The sequence below is a fragment of the Cryptomeria japonica genome, chromosome 10 (genome assembly GCF_030272615.1).
Source record: "Cryptomeria japonica chromosome 10, Sugi_1.0, whole genome shotgun sequence".
Classification (NCBI taxonomy): domain Eukaryota; kingdom Viridiplantae; phylum Streptophyta; class Pinopsida; order Cupressales; family Cupressaceae; genus Cryptomeria; species Cryptomeria japonica.
Window position 1 is genome coordinate 196456998 of NC_081414.1, and position 12346 is coordinate 196469343.

The following is a 12346-nucleotide window of genomic DNA, read 5'->3' on the forward strand; positions in this document are numbered from 1 at the left end:
TGATGAAAATTAGAAAATTTAGAAAATTAGGTAAATTAATTAATAATTTGTCATTTATTAATTAATTCACAAAGAGGAATAATTAGCCAATTAAATGAACATTTAATTGTAATGAGAAGACTTAGGATAAATAAACAATTTATTAATCCTAAAGGAAGAAATGACACACACAAGGTTAAATGATTAAATCACGAAACCCTAGAAGATGAATTAGGTCTTGAAAGATAATTGACTCGATTTGATTTGATTTTGGATTGATAAATGACCAATGTGATAAATGATTTGATTGAGAAAATGCGCCAATTGACGAGGAACAATGACAAATTGATCCAAATTGACACGATTGAGAAGGACGATGATTGATGACAAATTGATCATTAAATGACAAGATTGACAAAAAAGACAAGGATTGATGACAAAATAGATTGCAAAATGACAGGATTGAAAATGACCATGACTGATGACAAATCAATTGCAAAATGACAAGATCGAACATGACAACGATCGATGACAAATCGATCATTAAAACGACAAGATTGAAGGATTGATGATAAATCGACAAGATTGATAAGAGGACAATGATCAATGACAAATTGATCGCAAGATTGACAGGAGGACAAAACCCTAAATTAGGATTGACAATGTCCAAAATGATGACAAATTAGCACGCATATTGATGCGACAAGATAAGTTCGATCAAAATCATGACTGGATAGCGTTGTCGACAAGACCAAATTTTGAGAGCAAGACGAATGAGGAATGTAGAAGAATGACTTGATGTTCGCAAATGATAAAAACCAAGTGCGTGACATAGGAGAAATGTTAATGCGACGCAAAAACCTAAAATGAGGCAATGCGCAAATGTTAAAGTATGACTCTGAAGGCGTTGACCATTTTTAGGTGTCTACATTTTGCCCCTCTTTGAGACAATGCGATTTTAAGCGTTGTTTCAAAGAACAATAATGAAAATGCCCCAGACGCTGACAATGACATATGAAAATTCCCCAGACAATAACAATGACATATGCATGCCCCCTCGAGGAATTGGCCGGAAACATGCAGAAAAGAGGCCAATTGATCGATAAGAATGATAGGAGCGAACGGACTAACAATCGGAGATCAGATGCACGAAGGACAAGAAATTGAAGACACAAAAGACCACGACCAACATAAGATGAAGAGGGTGCACGTCCATCTATGCACTGACAAAGAGCTATAAATGAGACCAAGAGGTTGAAAATGGCTCATTTGCACTAGACAAAGAGGAGAATTTGTTGATCTGGACAAGGACACTTGCAGAGAGATGGCGAACATTCCAATGGTGGATCACCTCGGGGAATGTGTACACACATTCAGACGACCGGACGATGCAGGAGCAGCGGTATGGATCTCAAATACCCATGTTTTCAATTTCATGAATTTTAATTGCATGCGGGACATTGCGGGGCCCACAGGGAGCGCAGAAACTGACTTCTGCGCTTGTGTAGGGCGAATCCTGTGCTTGTGTGAGGTCTTTTGCGCTTGTGTAGGGTACACAGGTGCAGGTTACCTGACACAAGCACAGGTTACCTTACACAGGCGCAATTGTGCAATGCAAACCCTAATTTTGGTCAAAATGACATGCAAATGATCCGGAAAAGGGGGGACAAGGATAGGATAGGTCAGATTAGATGAAAAACACCCTGATTAGACATGAAAATGAGGAAATGCAACCCGTAGGAGCAAACCCTAATACTGACAAAATGTGCCCCAATTTGTGATGTAGAGTCAACAGTATCCATTGATCACACGGGAGAACCGACCTGACTGCTTCATGCTACGACATAGACTCAGGAGCACAAAGAAAGATACCTTAGCAGGACTTGGGATATACTATGTCACATTCATGCCCGAGATTAGGGCAAACATAGGACTTCTTACCGCATTGGCAGAGCGATGGCATTTAGAGACTTCCTCATTTCATCTGGCGACTGGAGAGGCGACTGTGACTCTAGAGGATGTATGGCGTATCCTCCGCATTCCAATTCATGGAGAGATGATAGAGTATGACCCAGTGACAGGGAGAGACACATTGTGCAGATTGTTTGAGTGCGATGCAGATGATCTGGATATCATGGAGAGAGAGATTGGCTGGGAGACCATGGCATCAGAATATGATCGACGATATGTGGTGATAACCGTGGTGATAGCATGTCTACTAGCAGGAGACAGACGAGGTCATGGATTCCCTATTGGATGGGGAAGAGTGCTGGAGCGGATGGTGACAGAGGGGACGGTGTATGCATGGGGACCATGTGTACTGGCTATGCTGTATTTTCAGTTGCATCAGATAGCATATCAGGGAGTGCAGACTTTGAGCTGTGGGGTTACACTGCTGCAGGTATGGGCATTTGAGCACATAGCCATATGTCGACCAATCACAGATAGACAGGTAGTACCACACCAACCATATGTGTACTGCTATGGGGGAGCACTGAGACAGGGTCCTTTTGGATACATACTATATTGGCGACATGAGCTAGATCGACTGAGAGAGTTCATATGGAGGCCATATCATGATTTCCCGGGATGGTCAGATGACAGTGATGAGCTACCGTATTGTAGACAGGAGAGGTACCTAATTGGGCGACTAGTGAATCACCAGAGAGTGATTGAGTTGTACCTGCCAGAGAGAGTCAAACGACAGTTTGGAGAGAAGCAGGATGTACCTAGGAGGACTGCACACTTTGCCCGATCTCACAGAGAGACGAGTCAATGGGGGAGTATGATTCAGCCACACATAGCATATGCTGACTTCTCATAGCTACAGCAGAGACAGTGGGATTGGAGATTAGAGGTGGTAGACGTCAGGACGACAGAGGAGTATGAGAGATGGTTTGCATGACGGCGGCCAGTGCCATTGACAGATCCGGACATTCCAGTACCTAGGCGACAGGAGGACTTCCCACTCACAGGAGAGGAGGAGGGAGATGATGAGGACGAGGAGGATGAGGGCGGGGATGAGGATGATGGGGATAATGAGGATAGAGATGAGGATGGTGGGGATGATGAGGATGGGGAGCAGGATGGTGGGGATGATGAGGACGGAGATGAGGATGATGATGAGGACGGAGAAGAGGATGAGGAGCAGGAGGCATTACAGGACATACCCATAGAGCCAGAGACAGCTAGGACAGAGAAGATGGAGATGTGTAGGGCTATCATAGTGAGTCAGCAGGATCACATTGCGACTTTAGAGAGAGAGCATGAGCAGTTCAGAGCGGAGATAGCCAGACTCACAGCGGCTCGAGACACAGCAGTAGCTCAGGCACAGCGAGAAGGACAGAGAGTCACTGAGTATATTGGGTCGATTCGGGATGCTAGTGTACGGGAGCTAGGACAGATGCTGGTAGAGACCAGAGAGGAGATACGCCATTGGAGGACACTATATGAGAGTGCAGTTCCACCAGAGCAGAGAGCACCTTCATATCGGGCACGATCGAGGACAGAGAGCAGGGCACGCTCTCGGAGGTCATTGAGCAGCATGGGGGTGAGTGGACCAATGAGACCACCACAGCCGGGACCAGGAGGGACATCATCCGTGAGACATGGCAGGGATGAGGAGGACAGAGGGAGCACCCAGTGACAGAGGCACATGCTCCTTAGGATAGACAGTGGACATTATGTAGTTTGTCCTTTGGTAGTCAGCCTGCGGGCCATACTTAGGACAGACAGTCCAATTTTGTACTCCGATATTATTGTGATAGATGATATGATATGCATCGATATGATGGGATGCAATATGTTATGACTTATGGTTGTTTTCCATGTATGGATGACTTATGCACTGTTTATGTACCATTGTGGAACATGTATGGATGTATATATGTTATGTGTTTTTGATGCATTTATAATATGAAATGGATAAAATGCTTGATGTGATGCTTGATGTAATGCAAGTGTACTAATCAAATGGATGCAGGATGCAGCATGTGGAGATCGGAGCACTAGACCAAAATGACTATCCAACCGGATGGAAGAAGTGTTAGTAAGAAGAAAATGAAACAGAGGACAATTAGAGACGAAGAAAAACTTGCTTTCAGTATTGCACTTTGTAGGTGAGAACCTTTATTTTTATGTAGCAAAGTGGATGCGTAGCATCATGGCATTGAAGGCCAAAGCTGAAATGCAACCCTATTTGTGAAAGACAGACACATCATAGACAAGCAACAATCACAATCAAAAAAGAAAAGGATCATGAACCATCCCGGTCACTCTAAATCACTCAGTGACATCATCGAGCAACATAGGAACATGATCGAAGCCAAAGATAAATCAATAAAAAGATAAGATGCACAAATTCCAACAAATCAAACAAACATCTTGATCTTCATTGTCAAAAGTTGAAAGCGTTGGTAGGACGATCATGCTGTCTGGTTTCAGGGAATGCGGTACCCCGTCTAAGACAGGACATAGTCTGGTTTCGAGTATATCACACCCTGTATAAGACCCATGATAGTAGAGACAAGGACAAATGATTTTGAGTTTGATATTCGATTGATATGACAATTTTGATCAGTTTGAATGTCTAGTTTTGATGGAAAGAGTTCATCTGTTAATGCGTGATTTCAGTAAAACGCAGTGTTGGATTGCGAGTCGTTGGATGTATACTCAGTGAGCTGTCTATGCACAGAGGGATCATTTATTGCAAAAAAAAAAAAATTGTTCATTTTTTCAGGACTTTATTTGATTTTTTTTGGATTATTTCAGGACATTTTTCAATTTTTTTGGATTATTTCAGGACATTTTTCAATTTTTTGTGAATTATTTCAGGACGTTTTTAAATGTCTTTGAGATGTTTTTAGGACATTTTTCAATTTTTTTAGAATTATTTCAGGACATTTTTCAATTTTTTTTGGATTATTTCAGGACATTTTTCAATTTTTATGATTTTGCCCCCAGTGTCTAGCAAGGCAAGGAATATGATAGGTGAATAAATAGGCTTTTTGAAATGTTGGTGGATAGAGGGAAGACAAAGGCCTTTTATCATGGAGACAATACGGATGCAATTTTCAAGGGCTATTGCGTGATGGGACAAGAGATTGGATATGACAATGTAAAGCAGGAACATGGCATGAGGGACATGTCAAGAGGTTTTTGAAACCATGTTTAAATTTTGCATCCTTATGTCAGATCAAGATCAAAGAATGAAAAAGAGTGTATGGATAGTGATAAGATATGGATAGGATAAGCAAGGCCAAGAATGGATAAGGGACATGGACTGAAGGTCGGGATTGGCTAAGGGATAGTGGCAGAGAGTTGCAATAAGCTAGGGAATATGGATGAAAGGTTGTAATAAGCAAATGGATAAATGACTAAAAGCTATGATAGACTGAAAGCTGCAAACAAGATGCATGATTCTCATGATGATCCTCATCCTTGTCAAGATCAAAGGTGGAAAGAGGAAATGGACATGAGGGACAATAGGATATAAAGGGTAATGACAGGGATTCGATAGGATAATGGAACAATGAAGGACAAAAGGATATGATAGGATAAAACCTGTCCCCAAGTACGGTGTGCAAGAAGTTCATAAATTACGCATGACGCATGTTTGCCAGGTTTTCATCACGGTACTTGCCCAAGGCACCTGTTTGTCAGGTTTTCACCAGTGGACGAATTATTTTTCTTTACTTTTTTTTTTTTTCTTTTTTTGTCTTTTTTTTTTTTTTGATTTTTTTTTTACTTTTTCAATAGAAGATGGACACATGATAGGGGATGAAAGAAGGACTCAAACATATTTTTGTTTGGATAGTAGCCTTGAAAAAAATGGACCATGACCTTTAAAATTATGCTCAAAGATGTTGGTAGGATAAGGACATGGAAAAAAAAAAGATGAAATTAAGGCGAGGATTTATGCAAAGGATGGGATCAAAGGGATCGAAGGATGGAAAATATGCATTGGATAATGGATAGGGTATTGGAAGAATTGTGCTTGAGTGGATATAAATGTTGGCAAGATCGACATTGGCACACACCTTGAGGGGTGATGGACTGATGGAGGAAGAGTGGGTTTTGGATATGGAGATTTGGATGGAGGAATAGCTTGGGATTTTGGGACATAAGGGCCCAAAATGGATGAAGAAGGTGATGAAGGAATAGACTTGGAAGGTTTGGATGGAGGAATAGAAACTTTGGATGCCAAGTTGATTGTTTCTTTAGGCTTTTGTGCTTCAAGGAGCTGCTTAGGGATCCACATGGTTTTTGATTTTTCATGCTTTTGTGGTTCCTTGGAGTGCATTGCTTGCACAAGGGATTTAGGAACCCATATATATTTTGACTTTGCTTTATTTTGCTCAGTGGGCCTTTGTGGCCTTTTGGATATTTCTTTTTCTTTATAGATCATATTATTCTTTGTTTTGACATGTCGATTATATTGGACATGTTGATCCTGGAATACATGTGGATTGCTAGACTTATGATTTTTATACTTGGCATCCAAATTGCTTGGAGGGGGAAAGGAATGCATGGATGGATATGAATGAAATGGAGTTCTTTTGGATTGATGAAATTTACTCAAGGATGTGTGCCTTTGCTGACCTTGCATAGAGGACGAAGGGATATAAGGACCTAAGATGGATGGAAGAGATGATGGGGAAGGGATATGTTTGGATTTTGATGCAGGGATACCAACGTCTTGAGAGTGAGTTTCACTGAGGCCATGACCCTTAATATTTTCTTTAACATGAAGGGATTCTTTCTTATGAAGATCTACTCCTTTGCCTTTATGAATATCTTGATTTGTAGGATACTCTTTTCTTTGGGAAGAAGACGCGAGTCCATTATGAGGTGGATATGAGATGAGAGAAATAATGAGATCTTGAAGTGGATCGGATTTCACCAAAGTGGAAGAACCCATTATGCATGTCGAAGGTTCATGAACATCTTGCATTGACATGTTAGAATCATGAGGAGGATTAGGATCATGAGGGGGACTAGGATTTTGTAGTGGACATGGTTCAATGACAGGCTCTTCAAGAGATGAAATGGGAGAAATAATGGGATCATCAAAAGGAATGAGATCTTGGAGTGTATATGGAGCATTAAGACAAGGAGATGGAGGAACAAAAGGATCTTGTGGAGGATTTGAAGGAATGATTTGATCTTGACAAGGAGGAAGATCATTGGTATCCTCTTTAAAGGTGCTTTGCTCTTGACTTTTAATGGGATCACCGGAAAGGATGGAAGGGATATCTTGATCTTGTTTAGGAAGTGAAATGCCAATGGGATTTGAAAGGACACTTTTTTCATGAAATGGAATGGGATCGTTTGGGATTGGATGGACTGGGATATCTTGATCTTGCTCGGGGAATAGAGTGTCTATAGGACTTTGGATAGGATGGACAAGAATAGGGGAATCATTGTGAGTGTCTGGGAACATGGGGTCCTGGTCAACAATTGGATGGGATGATAAGGTTTCGAGATCTTGATCTTGATTTTCTTTAGGACTCATTTCTTCATGCTCTAAATTATCCTCTTAACATGGGGTTGGACTTTGGATATGCATGGGGGATTTTGACAAGGGATCAATGTTTTGGCATGAAGGAAATGCACTTTGAACATTTGTGATGGATTCTGGCAAGGAATCAATGCTTGAACATGAGGAAGAGGGACTTCGAATGGGCTCCTCTAAAACAGGTAATGGCAACAAAGTGCATGGTGGCATTGGGTCTTGTATTTCTGAAACATGACAAGGATGTGCATCATGAATTGGATTATCGTGGCAATCAATTATGGATAGCCCTTGGGTAATTTCATCCTTGGGTGTATTGTTTGATGAGGACAATATGGAAGGTTCTTGTGAAACTTCTAAAGGTGTAGTGATAGATGCCACTGGAGAGTGAATTTGCTTGCGAGGGGATGAGGCATTGCTAGACATAAGTGTATTATTTTGATCTTCCTCAAAGAACTCACTTGGTAATTTCCTTAAGATCATTGCAATAAAGCCACCTTTCTTACGAGGTTTTAACATGATTGGACCTGGAATTTGAACTTGTTTTTGATTTGATGTCATGTTTTGATATTGGACTTGGTTTAATTGTTCTGACATTTTTGAAACTTGGGTTGGTGTGTGTTGCAACCTTTGTTTTTGAATGTTTGGTTTTGGTTGTTGATATTGATATGTTGATTGAACTTGTTGATATTCCACCATTGGTTGAATTATTTGTTGACATTGTATAGTTGGTTGGATATATTGTTGAAATTGGACCATTGGTTGTGTTGGTTGAAAATCTGATTGATAGTAAACACCTTCTTGTTCTTGTTGTGGAGGCACATAATGTTGAAATTGATGTTGTCTCCTTTCTTGAAATTGTTTCATCATCTCTATTTGGGAGAGGAGAGCTGGTATGTCTGATTGTTCAAGAAGAGATCTTACATCAATTGGCTCAATCTTTGGATTTCGACCTGGAAATTTTCGAAACATTTTGGACATTTGTGATCTATTCTTCTCAATGTTTTTCACTCTTTGTTCCAATATCTCCTTTTCTTGAGCTAGTTTCTCCTCTAGTTTTTGTATTTGGACATTTACATCATCATGATAAGTTTGACCAATGCTGCTTTGTTGTTGGGTTGGATAGAATTGTGATTGCATTGTCGGTTGATATGTCAAACTTTGTTGCATCATTGGTGCTTGGAACCTTGTTTCAATAGACATGTCACTATGCAAATGCAATATTTTTTGGAATTTTTCAAAGATAATGTATGATATGCAACTAAATGCAAACTAGATAGACGAAAATGCAATCTATGTTTTTGGTGGTTTTTGAAGATTTTGACAAACTTATGAATGCAAATCTAAGAGAGGGACCCTTGGGAAATTGGAATGATGTCTAGACCTCAAAGGACAAAAGGACCAAGTGACAAAAGGAAAAAATGACAATGTCTCCCCTATATGCTTGGATACTAAGCTAGGTTTGACCAAATGACATTGATGACAAAAGGACAAAAGGTTTGATAAAGTCTAGACTTCCTAACAATGACTTAGAGTCTATCAAAGATTTGGATTACTCAAGTATGACAAAAACTAGCTTTGACACTATATGCAAAAGGACAATTAATATGCAAATGACCCTAATATGATATGATAATGACTTAAGCTTAATGGAGAGACTTAGGGTATGCAAATATGAATGTGTGACAATGGTATTACTCTAATGCAAGAAGACACATGCAAATGGATGACCCTTATTGATATGCAAAGGAGTATGACTTAGGTGAAACCCAACCTTGGTAGTTGACAATGAACTTTGCAAAATGCAACCTAGGATGAACCTAAATGTAAGTGACATGAATGTTAAGACAAGATTTTGAACAATGTTTGACAACCATGTTTGAAAGTGTTTTGAAGTTTGTTGGATGAAATGCTCTTATGTTTAACCTTGTTTTGAATCAATTTGCCTTGTTTTTGAAATGAGATGCAATTCAACTTTTGACACGTAAAGAAGACAAGATATTTTAACATAGACTCAAGACAATCATGCTCATTCACACATTTCTTATGGTAGGCAAGGACATTAGGTACTTGAGAGGTAGACTCATTATGGGATTCAAGGAGAATACATAGATGCTTGACCCCACGGGCTCCCCTCCACGGCACTCACTTCTCAGGGAAGCCAAGCATCAGTCCCCATGGAAATCTCTCCATGGCGAACTTAGTATCTCTTCCAAGTATCCGAACTTGTCCTTCTCAAGCAACTAGAAGGGTTTTTGGCCTCTAAAAACAAGGTGTTTAGTCAGGATTTCTATTAAGCGTTACTCCTTGATGTCACGCAAGCGTGATTGAGACATTAAGCCCATCAAGATACCAAACAAATGTAGTCGCGCAAGCATGATTTAGACCAAGAGGCCCTACTTAGATGTTGATATGAGAAAGAGTTCAAGGGTCATCACTTCCCAAGTAACTGCAATTCCCACGTAACACTTCCTTCAAAGCTTTCGCTCATCGGGTATTTTTTTATAGTGAGTTAGAATGCCAAGGAATTCTAGCCATACTCACTTTGGGTCGTTCCCTTCTCATGATTATCACTTGCTTGCAAAAGCAAAGTGGTCGGGAAGGCAGACCCTCTAAAGGAGACACACAATCAAAGACACGAGCATGGTATCGAAGATCTGGATTTCTGATCACCGTAAGAAGGATGAGAGCATACTCTCCTACTCCAATGTCACACTCAACAATCAAAGCACAAACACGTTCATTCCAACCTATTTAGAAATCACTAAGTGCCTAATTAAAAATCACAAACACAAAAGTTTGGTTGTTTCTCCAAGGCAACCTACAAAACCCGAGTTAGAAGTTTGATTTGTTGTCTTTGACTATCGATTTTGCATAAACATGTGAGTAATTTGATTTGTTGTCTTTTCCATGCGTATGCCAAGATTCTGCACAGATAATTAGTACCAAAAACCAAAACACAGAAAACAGAATGCAAAAACTAAACAAATTTCAAGTAAAACACTGCATTTTTACCTCTGTTCTGGACTTTACACAGGCGCAGAACTCATGACACAGGTGCAGAACCCATGACACAAGCACATAATGTCTTTAACACAAGTGCAGAATGCTCAACACAAGCGCAAGTTGTCTTACACAGGCGCAGAAGTCCCCAGAAAACCCTGCACTGCCCTGTTTTTGGGTTTTTGACCTGCAAATCAACTCAAAAGCACTCAAAAACACAGTTAAGGGGTTAGACGGTTAGTGTTCATGTCGGTTTCACCAATTAATGTAGCTTAGGAAATAGGAAATCATCACAAACATATATAAACATTAATCATTAGCTCAATCACAAAAGCTTAAATGTAATGATCGATCCTAATTATACTCAATAAAGACATGAAAATGAAACATTCAAAACTAAATATTATGCAAACCAAACGTAGATCTGAATGCTTCCTTCATGCGGCTCCATTGTTCTTCTTTCTTCTCCAAATAGCCTTTGTTTGTGGATCTCACCTTCAAGTGCATAAACATGAGATGAAAGCAAGTAGATAATGGCACAAGAGTACTCAAAGAGTGATTGACTTGACAAAGGATTAGCAATTCGATAATCTGATTATTCTCATTATTAATGTGATTAGGGCCTTTGATTGAATGAATTCATCCAATTTATAGATAAATTGGAGAAAAGACAAGATTAGCATGAAATTGATATTAGAGGCAATTGATTTCAAAATGGCAAAATTGAGTGGAAAGAAGAAGGTTATGACACCTTCTATGTCATGAATTATGACATATTGCCAATGCAAAGCTTAGAGAACTAGAACCTTATGACATCTTGCTATGTCAAGAGTATGACGCACGAAGCACAAAAATAGGGAGAACTAGAGACAAGTTAATTAGGTGGAAATTAAAATTAGGAAATTAGAAAAAAAGGTGGAAATTAAGAAATTAGGAATTTAAGAAATTGATGAAAATTAGAAAATTTAGAAAATTAGGTAAATTAATTAATAATTTGTCATTTATTAATTAATTCACAAAGAGGAATAATTAGCCAATTAAATGAACATTTAATTGTAATGAGAAGACTTAGGATAAATAAACAATTTATTAATCCTAAAGGAAGAAATGACACACACAAGGTTAAATGATTAAATCACGAAACCCTAGAAGACGAATTAGGTCTTGAAAGATAATTGACTCGATTTGATTTGATTTTGGATTGATAAATGACCAATGTGATAAATTATTTGATTGAGAAAATGCGCCAATTGACGAGGAACAATGACAAATTGATCCAAATTGACACGATTGAGAAGGACGACGATCGATGACAAATTGATCGTTAAATGACAAGATTGACAAAAAAGACAAGGATTGATGACAAAATAGATTGCAAAACGACAGGATTGAAAATGACCATGACTAATGACAAATCAATTGCAAAATGACAAGATCAAACATGACAACGATCGATGACAAATCGATCGTTAAAACGACAAGATTGAAGGATTGATGATAAATCGACAAGATTGATAAGAGGACAACGATCGATGACAAATTGATCGCAAGATTGACAGGAGGACAAAACCCTAAATTAGGATTGACGATGTCCAAAATGATGACAAATTAGCACACATATTGATGCGACAAGATAAGTTCAATCAAAATCATGACTAGATAGCGTTGTCGACAAGACCAAATTTTGAGAGCAAGACGAATGAGGAATGTAGAACAATGACTTGATGTTCGCAAATGATAAAAACCAAGTGTGTGACATAGGAGAAATGTTAATGTGACGCAAAAACCTAAAATGAGGTAATGCGCAAATGTTAAAGTATGACTCCGCAAGCGTTGACCATTTTTAGGTGT